Here is an 11,361-nt window from a genome sequence, read left to right as displayed (position 1 = left end):
AATTTTTCCTTGAAGAATATTACCTGCCCTCTGCTCTTCTGGGAATCCTAGGAATTCAAGCTGCTTTCAGCTGCGTTTGATGCTGGAAATACAAACTGACTTCTCCTGGTTAATTGAGCCAAGGCAGAGTATCTTCCTATATTTTTCTGAGATAGATGCACGCCTATGCTGCATTAGCTCCCTTTTATTTTATACGGCCAGAAGCCTTGGTTACAATTTTGTTTTCTTAATTGTGCATCCTGCTTTCTCTGATTTTAGTAGCTCTTGATTACGGTGCCCCTGAGTAATCGTTCAAGGTAGATTGTTAGTGTAAGCTGCAATGCAAGGTCTGTGTCTATTCAATGTGTTGCTGGCTATAACAGAGGCCCCAGACTAAGGTCAAAATTATTATGTGGAGATTAAACTGTAGAATTTAATTATGTATTCTGTTGCTCCTAGTACATTTATTAATTTAGCAGTACAAACTGACTGGAGCTAAACAAGCAGGGCTGATTAATTTGCAAAGACATCTAGGTAACAGATTGTGATCAAAGTGGAGACCTGATCCTGTTAGATTGAAATGTGTTGTTTTGTGCTACATGAAGGACATAGAGCAGCATGGTTTATCTTTATCAATGCTTTCCTCTGAAGGAAAGGAACAAGCTTGCAGATATAATCAGCGCTGAGGCAATGCCACTCAATAATTACCCACTGTCTCATCATAATCCCGGAACTAAGCCCCTGCCCAATCCATCTGGGACACTTTTCCATCTATTGCACAGCTCAAGAATACGTGTGTAAGCTATTACCTCTGGTCGTGCTATCTGTCCCCTGAGTGCAGATTCATAGCAGTGACCAATTATGTTGCAGGGGGCTTCTCTTTCTTTCTGTCTTGTTTTTTTTTTTTCTCTTCGCTAACAAATCATTTTTGTATTTCTTAATTACAGCAATGACACATCAGTGCACTGCTACTTTGGGGTGCAAAAATCTGTACAGCTATAAAAGCAGCATCGCTTGCATTGTTCGTAAAGCAAACGGCAAAGCAACAGGGAGGTAAGACAAACCTGCATTTGTGTGATCAGACCTTCTATCATGCAAAGTGAACAGGTAGAAATCGTTCTTGGGAGGATGAAAAAGATTGAGTTTACATGGCAGCTAACATTGTGGAGCATCAGAGCCTAAAGCCTTTATTTGTGAAGAAAGATGGCATAGCGTTGGCAAGGCTTTCCTGTGGTCAGAGTTTGGATTTGAGATGGCATTCCCTCAAAAAGGATCGAGGATGGGCTGGGTTCCCATTTTCATGGACATAGATTGAGATCAGTAGTGTGCAAACTGCTGCCACTGTCAACACCCACTGCCAAGAAAACAGGAGGGAAACCCAAAAAAAAGGAGGGGGAATGGCTGATTACAAGGTGGATAATGATAGGACAAGGGGGGATGGTTTTAGACTGAGACAGAGGAGGTTTAGGTTGGATATTAAGAGGAAGTTTTTTACCCAGAGGGTGGTGAGGCACTGGAACAGGTTGCCCAAGGAGGCTGTGGATGCCCCATCCCTGCAGGCATTCAAGGCCAGGCTGGATGTGGCTCTGGGCAGCCTGGGCTGCTGGTTGGTGACCTGCACACAGCAGGGGGTTGGAACTGGATGAGCAGTGTGCTCCTTTGCAACCCAGGCCATTCTAGGATTCTATGATTCCAAAAAAGATGTATCTTTAGCCCACATCCCAGCGGTCTCAAAGCTCAAGTCAAGGCATAAAACAGAGCAGAGGAGTTTCATGGAGTTCTTTGCCTTAGACTAAGCAGGATCAACAGGGACAGCTGCAAGATCTTGAAAGTCAGGACACTCATTTACTATGGATTTAGGAGGGTCTCTTGAGGTGCTCTGTGTTGATAATCTGGTGATTTTGTGTGCTAGACAAAGATGCACAATTAAGGAAACAAAATGAGGAGAGAGATGTCAGGGCACATCAACTTGAGAAATTGCTGTGAAGTCTACCTGGGACGCTGCTGTGAGGTCTGGTTCACGTCTGTAAAGTATTTAAGTTCAAATGGAATGTTTTGTATCACAGCTCTACTCAGCACCATTATCACCAGGGCTGAGTTCCAAAGATGACTTGGAATGTCTTCAGCTTTTTCTTCTGTTTCTGTAACAGCCTTTGTGCACAACATTGAAAGGACACGTGCACCTTCCCTTTCCTTTCCTGAATGTTCCTTGAAGAAGCTAGCACATATTGATAATGAGCTGTACAATTACAGTGAGTCATGGCCTCACTGGAGCCTGGGACATAGAGGTGTCAGATTCTGCTAATGAGAGATCCTCAAGGACTATGTGGTCTCCATAGGAAAAACAAAGTGTAGGCAGTTAAATAGAAAGCTTGAACTGAAGTGTTCTGGCTAGCAGGTCCATGATGGAGACAGGGAAACAATTCCAGCCTCCTACTCTCATCTGTAGTCATCCTCTAAATATTTGAAATTTAATAACACGAGGGTTTATACCCTAGGGATACAGTGAGTTTTGCAGAGGAATCATATATTCATTATGTATGGGACTTTTTCCAGCTGTGTCAGTTTACGGATAGAGCAGTTAAATGCAAAGATGTACAATACTGAGTTGATCTCTGAAGAGCAAAAATGAGTGTGTTTTTCCAAAGACTGTTAGATAAATCCATATCTTGGTGCTCTAACAGGTGGTCTTTCTTTCAAGGAGAAATCAGAATGGAGCTGCTGGATGCTAAGAGATATTAAAAATCAGGTAATTTATTTTTCTGCCTCCTTTGAGGATTAATCCCCTAACTATAAATTCCTTTTGAATTATTTCCACCTTATTCTGAAAATCGTTTCTGTGGCAGAAAGCAAGCCTTAATTTTTTCTCGGCAGAGATGCTCACAATAGATGTTCTTTTGTCTAGATACCTTTTTTGGATACAACTGTATATCACAAAAAGTAGAATTCCTCCGAGAGTTATGCTGCAAAATAAACACAGAGAAATTCCAAAGGGTTTCTCTTCTCAAGGGTGAGATCTTCAGAATCTTTGTTCACTGCAGCTCTATTATTATTTCTAGAACAATTCGCTGATAGGAGTGTGAGGTGGGGTTATTTTTTCTTGTCTGGTTAATAACTGAAAATGACAGCATGTCCATCACGAGCCATGGCCATGGAAACTGGCTAGACCTGGTCCAGATGGCACCATGCTGGCTGACTTCCTATCAATACTCTTAACAGCTTACAACAGGTTTATCAAGAACGTGCAGCAACTCAGTCTAGACAAGAGTCTATCAGGCACCTAAACTAACAGAAGGAAGACTAATTTTCATGCATCGTATTGGCTGTCCACTTAAGATTTGGTACGAGCTCTTCTCTGTAAGAGAGAAATTCCTTCCTGCACACTTGTCTATGCTGAATGCCACCATCTGGGTAGAGACAATGAATTTGCCCTGCTTCCTAGCCAGGCTAACAGTTTCCTTTGGTCAGACACCAACCTCCTTTGGACTTTTGGATACTTCTGTTGTTATGAATTCTTACTTTTTTCTCGTGATCCGTGCTTGTGGAGCTCATGGTAGGCCACAGTTGGTTTCTATGTGCGTGGGCATCCCCTTGTCTGGAGGGATGTGAAGAGAGGCACTTCATCCCAGTGGGTTGCTGTGGACTGAGGTTTGTTTCCTATTTGGCTTTCCTTTCTGTTACCCATAGTAGCCCTGATGTCCAAACACATCAGGGACTGCCATTGTCCACATCATGGCCAATGTAAATACAAGTCTGCTTGGAAAGAAGGCTAATGATGAAGCTATGTCTTCATATTCATTTCTTTGAAACCTACCAGTTCATGCCAGCCTCTCTCATGATCAGTATTCCCTTTCAGGATGGTCTCCCTCTTTTATCACTAGTGGTAATGTGCATTCTATTGGGTTTGGTGGGACCAAACCTAGGATCAGTTCAGATAACAGAACAGGGTCCTTATTCCAGAGTATGCCTCTATCTCTGCCATTTGATAGAGCTAGACTAAGAGTTCCATTTTTAAAATTTTATTTTATTATTAGGCTTCATGGTTGAGGGATATTCATAAATGGTTTATGATAATTTATCAGCCCACTTGGGTGAATATTGAATTTTGTATTTTACAGGGCATGCCAATTTCCCATCTGTTGTATTTGAATTATATACAGAATAGACACTATCACTCAAATAATCCCTTTACTACCAAATCAATATACCGTACATATGGTGCTGTTTGGCCACAGATATTTATTGTAGGTCTCTTTGGATAATTATCTTCTAACTCCCCCCTGTGTCCCGGTTCTATAAGCCTTGATTCTTCAAATGTGTACATACATGACTAGCTTCACACGTGTGAGCAGCTCAGCCATGTTTATTGAAGCTTTATTTGTAGAATCTCTTAAATCCTTTGATGGCACGTTTTGATGTGCCTGTATCCTGATTGCTGGCTGTTGAAGGTGATGATGATCAGTTCCGTGCTCTACCAGTACTTTACATTCATGTGGAGATTTGCACATACATGTGAACACTCCACTGGAAGGACCTTAGAATTGTAGAATACCCCAAGTTGGAAAGGACCCATAAGAATCAGTGAGTCCAACTTCTGGCTCCACCCAAAAATCAGATTGTTTGTCTGAGAGTGGTGTCCAAATGCTCCTTGAAGTCCATCAGCTTCGGGGCTGTTCCAGTGCCTCTTGCTGAAGAAACTTTTCCTGATATCCAGCCTGAAAAAAGGATTTTAGGAACCTTGTTTTATTGAGTCTGAAGTGATGTTGTGGAGTAAACAATATCACATAACTTGGTGAAAATGCATATACTCACTGCATTTCCAAGGAAGCAAACATGGAGTACTTTAGGATACAATAGAAGGGCTGATGTGTATTGTGAACTGAAGTGATGTGCAGGAAATTTAAAATATTATATATTTCCTTTAGTAAAAGAACGCTCTCTACATGGCAGCACCACATGGAACTGAGATTTAAAGAACAATCAACCCAGCAGATTTAAAGAACAATCAACCCAACCTGGATTCCTTCCTGCCTGGGAGGATTCTGTGGGAGGTAAAAGTCACAGAGCCCCTTCCCTGCTTCACCAGTGCTGGAGGCTGCTCAGAAGTGTAAGGCAGATTGATTCTATTTGCCCTCCTCCTTACAGCATCAATATTCCATTTTACAAGTGCAGCATCACAGGGGCTGGGTGGGAAGTTGGAAGGAGGCAGGTGAGACCTGGCAAGGCTTGAAGGGTCTGGGAGAAGAGCTGGGAGTGGGAGCTGCAGCTTGATATTGATGGTTTCATTAATAATAATGTAGTTTATCAGACATATTGATACTGGCTTAAGAGGAATCATCCATCCCTTTCTTGTTGCCATCCCAGCTGACTGCATGCTGCTCTCTAAGGCTAAGGCAAAAGCAGCAGGTTTCGGGAGCTGTGGGGAGCTTTGGGGGGATGTGAAGGGCAGAAAGAGCAGAACTCCACAAATGTTTGGGCAGGGCAGCAGGTGACTGTTGCTTGCACTAACTGTAACTGTGATTTTCCAGGTCAGCAGAGCCTTGGATACAGCTGTAGAGGTTGGGAACTGAATTAGACGTCCCTAGGAGGTTCCAGAGAAGTGTATTCTTGCATCCCATTGCTGAAAGCTTCTTGTGGGGTGTACGGCTGTAAGAAATAACCTCGTTCTATCAAAAAATAACCTTGTCCCTATCAAAAGAGTGGAGATTTAGATTGGATATAAGAAAAACGTTTTTCATGATAAGGATGGTGAGGCATTGGCACAGGTTGCCCAGGGAGGTGGTGGATGTCCCATCCCTGCAGACACCCGAGGTCAGGCTGGATGGGGCTCTGAGCACCTGATGGAGCTGTGGGTGTCCCTGTTCATTGCAGGGGAATTGGACCAGATGGCCTTTAAGGGTCCCTTCCAACTCAAACCATTCTGTGATTCCATCTTCCATACCACCCAACTGGCTCAAGACTCGCTGATACACCCTGCTGGTGTTTGGTAAGTGTGGTGCAGTGAGGGAAAGCATTGCAAATTAAGCAGATCCTTTCAATGTTGGTAACAATCCGTAACTGCCCCAGCAGATTGGTTTGGATTAGAAAAAGCTTCCAAGCATGGCATAGGCACTGAGCCTGTGCTTTAAATGTCTAGCAAAAAAGTTCCCTTTGACATTTATTTAATATTTCTTAAAATGGCCATAGTACAGAGGTAATTTTTGAGACTAAGGAATGAATAAATACTAATTAATCAATCTGACGGCTCTCTGATGTGTAAAAGGGCAAAGGTGCCCTAGCTTCAGGTAAACAGAGATGAGTAATTAAAGGAAATAATTATTATGTGTTTATTTAATTGAAAATTTCCCGAGGGAAAACAAGATAATTTTAAGTGAATGTTTTCACCAATGCGTTGAAAATAGATTTATGATCAAGTCTAGATTCTTGGAGGCTGATGGACTGGCCTGCAGGGGAACAAAGAGATTGTGCAGCAAACTGCTGTAACAGTGCATTGGGATGAGGCTTTGTCATAAGGAGGAGGAAATAAAACGAATGGACTGTTGTGTATAGCTGGGCCAGATGCCTCCAAGGGTTCTTCGTGGTAGAAATGGCTGATTGGATCCTCTTGTCTTTTGCACAGAACAGGAAAAAGTGTGTGGGACTCGCTGGGGGAATATTTTCGACCTTTGAAGTTTGCACACATTGCAGTGGGTGCGTTTATGCATGTAGAATATGCTCATCTGCTTTCCATGGCCATATCAAGCTATATCTACACATAAATAGGATTTTCTCAGTGTCTTCCTGACTTTGAAAAGTTCCACGCACACTTTACAAGAACTCTCACAGCACATCTCACCCAATATTTTGAAATTTGCCTTTTCTCTTGGAAGTTACCCAAACAGATGTCAGTTTGGGCTGATGGGTAGTGAGAAGACAAGTGCCACAATTTCAGCTGCATCTAAACATTGCGTTTGGTATTTTCTCAACCCAAGCAGTTCTTTCCAGTAATAGGATCTTGATGCCTGGAATAGAGAATCAGAGAATGGCTTAGGTTGGAATGGACCTTAAAGATCACCCAACCCCAACATCTTCCATGGGCAGGGACACCTCCCACCATCTCAGGCTGCCCAGGGCCCCATCCATGGCTTGGGCACCTCATGGGATAGGGCACCCACAGCTCTCTGGGCAATCTGTTCCAGTGAAACATGTTACATAAATACAAAACTGTCCAATGTGCCCTTAAATCTTGTAGTTCCAAAATCTCACAGGTCTAAAAACATTACTGGCTCACACCCCCCTGTTGACTGACTGCCTCTTGGAGGTGTATTGTTATGTCTAACACCAAAACTTATTCTTATCACTCTCCTTTGCCTACGGTGAGATACATACTCATACTTTTAGTATGCTACCAAACAATTACTGTGATAAGTCCTCAGATAAAGCAGGCGTGGTAGATGCTAAACGAGCATTTAATTCCTTAATGGGCCATTTCTTTATGACCCTGCAGTTACGCCATATGTGCCCAGGACAGGAACTTTATATTTGTAAGTACTTTCTTTGTCTTTAGGAAAGGAACTTGCATAGTAACACTTCAATTCAGATATTACTCCAGGCATTTCTAAATGATTTTGCTTCCCTCTGCACACATACACATTCTTCAGTCTGCTGCATTAATTCCCCTTTGCTTGATAGACTGGCATGAAAGCAGCGAGATTTCAACCATGCAGAAGGTGTCTTCTTAGCAAATCTGAATCTGTGATTGATCTGATCTTATGTTTCCTTCTAATACTTTGCCATTCACACCTGCGGTATGATTCTGCACGTGATCTTTGGCAATTTAAATCCAATCAAGCTGCCACAAATACTCCTGGACAAAATATAGTGCCAAGTGCCTTCATCTCAGCCCTCTGCCCAGGAGTGCTATTATTACTGCTAGGAGAGATGTGGCTTTTTGGAAGCAGGAGTGATGTGATAAAGCAAGAGTCAGGTAATAGCTATGTCACAGGAGCTGTAGGTTGGAGGAAGACGTGTGTGGAGGTGCTGCAGGAAGAGGGATGAGATCTCTAAGGGATGGACATTGCTGAGGTATGGAAAGGAAGAAAGGAGGGGTAGTCAAGATGTTAATTCATGCAGCAATTCTCAGCCAAATTCTGACAATCTCTTAGAGAAGGTCTTTGTTCTTTGAGCACGCTGTCCACTTTTGTTTGAGGCTTTCCACAAAATCATGTTTTACAGCACATTGGAGAGTTTTAAGGATTCTCTTTCCATTTTAAAATAATCTTCACTATTGAAGGAAAATGAGAATGAAAAAATCAGTCTGCGTACAATGGGCTGAATGATCCTTTCCTCCCTCTGCTAGCCCTCAAAACCTATGCACGAATCTCTTTCCAAAACATAATGCTATTTTTACTTTTTTATTGGAAGTTGAATTTCTGGAGTAAAATAATTTAGGGAGATTTGGGGTAAATGGAGAGCACAAAAAATTATAGAAATTTCCATCCACCTCAAATCCTTTTTTTTGTCTTTTAACTACCAGAATCTCTTTACTGATTACTCGAGTTTCATGGAGATTTATATCCTGGTGTCAGTGCATATGCAGACATCTGGTTCAGAGCTCAAGGGGCCTCCACTCAGCCTCTCCATTCTGTCAGAAACTAGACCAGAGCCTCCTCCATTTCCAGCTTGTCCCATCCCATCAGCCTTGCTCTTTCAATTTATATTCCTCAAAAGATGTATGAATTCCTCTGAAAGGGGTGGAGAATCTCCCTGTGCCATAGACTCACCCGCTGACAGTGCCCAGCTCTGTGCTCCAGTTACCCATGCCCAACTGTGCCATTCCCCTCCTCTTCCAAAGTCTGGCTGAGACAGGGCTGTGGATCAAAGCCATTTGGCTGAAGGTCAATCCAGATAAGGCAGAAGCAGTGTTGCTTGGCAGATGGAGACAGTCGTGAAGAATTGGAAGACGGTGCCTACCCTGTCTATTAAAAGATCCCCTGTACTATTTTTCTCCAGGTCTTTTGTAATCGGATGTTCCCTCTGTCCTGAACATCTCAGTGAGCAGCAATGGCTGGAAACGCTCTTTCATCTTGATCTACCCAAGAGATCACCTCTTTTCTCCAGGACTTTCACGTGGTTATCTTTGTCTGCCATTTTAAGACTAATCTGAGGATGCAGGCTCTACCTTGGGCTACTCTGCAAGGCTGCTTGGAAACATTCTCAAGCACTGTGCACAGCTGCCCATCTTCTGAGCAAGGCAAACTGGCAGGAGCACATCACACCTGTGCTCCATGCTCTGAACTGGCTGCCAAGTCCCTCCTGGGTAGCATCCAAGGCTGGTTAAATATCGATAAAGCCGGAAATGAACTAAGCTCTGACTAGATCCAAATCTGTCTTTCTGCCTTGCCTAGTCAGAACACCTGAAATATCATCCTAGCCCAGACCAGCATCCCTATGTCTGGAGCCTTGTTTGGTTCAGGATTTCCACTCACAACCCCCTTTCTGAACCCAAAGCCCAGGAATTTTCTCAGGAGTGAAGTGCATTAGCAACAAGAACATTGTGTCAGGAAAGAAAGAAGCAGAAAACCAAAGAGAAGAATGAATGTTTATTTTAGATGCAGAAAGCCAAATTTCCTCATGAAAGAAGAAAAGAGGACGATTTGAAAGGCTGTAAAAATGGAAGATGAGGAGATGACTTCTTCTCCTGCTGTGCTAATACAGATCTCATGTTTTCCCTGCTTGTGCAGAAAGCACTTGCATTGCAGGACATCTGAAAGCCAAGGCTTACACAGTGCTTTTGGTTTTAATGCTGTGTGTAGCCCTGTCTGTCATTATACCATGCACACTAACCAGTTCACCCTCCAACCTACCCCAGTATCACCATAAGTGATGTTCTAATGGTTGGTAACAAGACATGGAAGGCAACAAGCAGTGACAATACTTTGTGTTGACACAGAAAGGTGATGGATGTGTTTTTGCCTTACTGTGTTTTGATTTTTTAGATTTCCATCCCTGGAAATAATGGGAAAACATCCTCTAGGTGAAGAGGCTCACAGCTGATGTGTGAATACTTGCAAATTGTTAGGCTGGTCATTTTATTGCAGGGTAGAGGTATCTTGGCAGACTCTAGCCATACACCTTAGAAATATGCAAAGGGCCAAGAAATGCTTAAGGGCAGCTCATACCCAGGCCATATTTCAGAGGCCAAAGCATAATCTCCATAGTTCACTGACCTAATGATCTTTGCCTCCTAACTCCCTGCCACTCACAGGCTGTGCAAAGCTCCTTCCAGGCTTCTTAGTGCCTGTGATGCTGTCAGAGACATACTCTGTGTAGTGCACTCACTGTAGATGCACCCTAAGACTGTACAAACAGCAGGCTCACAAGGGTGAGCCAAAAAGCAGTTTATCCCAGTGTCTTGCTAATGGTAAGGACTGTAGACTATTCAAATAAGGCAAACATACAGTGAAAATTCCTCTGTATGTTGTTCCAGTTTCAAGATATCTGCAGCTCAGAGACTTCCCAAGACAGAGACAGCATCTTTACATATATTATTGGGGTAGATTTTTCTCCCATCAATTTGTTAAGAAGCTTTTTGATTTAAACTTTTAGCACTGACATCTTTCTTTGATGCGAGTTCACCAGCTTAATGGTGAAAAAGCCACTCTCTCGTTTGTTTCAAACTTATCAAATGATCAGCATGGTTGATACTTCCATGAGACAGCATGTGCTCACTCCTGTTCACTTCCTCCATCCCTCTTACAATTGTAACTGTGATATCCAGCTTCAGTCTTTTCTTTTTCCACCTGGCAAGCTCTTCTCATAGCATCATGGAATCCAAGAATGGTTTGGGTTGGAAGAGATCAGCTTAGGGTCCTTTTTGTGGAACCATTCCTTCAGCAAGCATTGGCACCTACCTCTTCATCCTTTTTTAGATGTAAAACTCTCTGATGTGGCGATTACTTGGGATGCTCAGGACACGAGGCACGCCTTCAAGAGAAGTTTCATGTGCAAAATATTTTGCAGCTCCCTTCCCAAGGGCAACTGTGATGTGTATGAGAACATCTGCCCTACTGTAGCAATCCAACCTCACCAATGGGACCTTTGGGAATGATCAGCTATCCCTAGAGCAGCACTCTAGAGCAACCAGAAAGGGGACGTGGGGCTGTCAACTGCAGAGAGTGCTCTGTTATAAAAGAGAGGGGTGAAAAACGTGAGTAACATTGAAGAACCCAGTATCATCCACTTAGATGCTCCGAAAGCATCCAGTTATTCCCCGTAACACAAAAATGGTTATAAAAGTATCTCATTCCATCACACAGCCGGGAAAGAATTTCATGCACGTGCTGGGGAAAAAAAAAAAAAATCATGATTGCTAAATGCTCCATTTTCTTTTCGCGACACCGT

The 11,361-nt window shown here is 42.9% G+C and overlaps 1 long non-coding RNA gene across 1 annotated transcript; it reads left to right on the top strand.

Annotated features, from left to right (window-relative positions):
* Positions 1 to 722: 722 nt before the first annotated feature.
* Positions 723 to 5,661, top strand: LOC149917955 (uncharacterized). Its single transcript, XR_016467374.1, has 5 exons — positions 723 to 776; positions 927 to 1,032; positions 2,664 to 2,728; positions 4,905 to 5,030; positions 5,508 to 5,661. It is a non-coding gene; the product is annotated as an uncharacterized LOC149917955 (long non-coding RNA).
* Positions 5,662 to 11,361: the final 5,700 nt, after the last annotated feature.

The sequence above is a fragment of the Phasianus colchicus genome, chromosome 5, assembly GCF_987193195.1.
Source record: "Phasianus colchicus chromosome 5, bPhaCol1.hap1.1, whole genome shotgun sequence".
Classification (NCBI taxonomy): domain Eukaryota; kingdom Metazoa; phylum Chordata; class Aves; order Galliformes; family Phasianidae; genus Phasianus; species Phasianus colchicus.
Note: the sequence above shows the minus strand (reverse complement) of the source record. Positions and strands in the feature narration are given on the sequence as shown.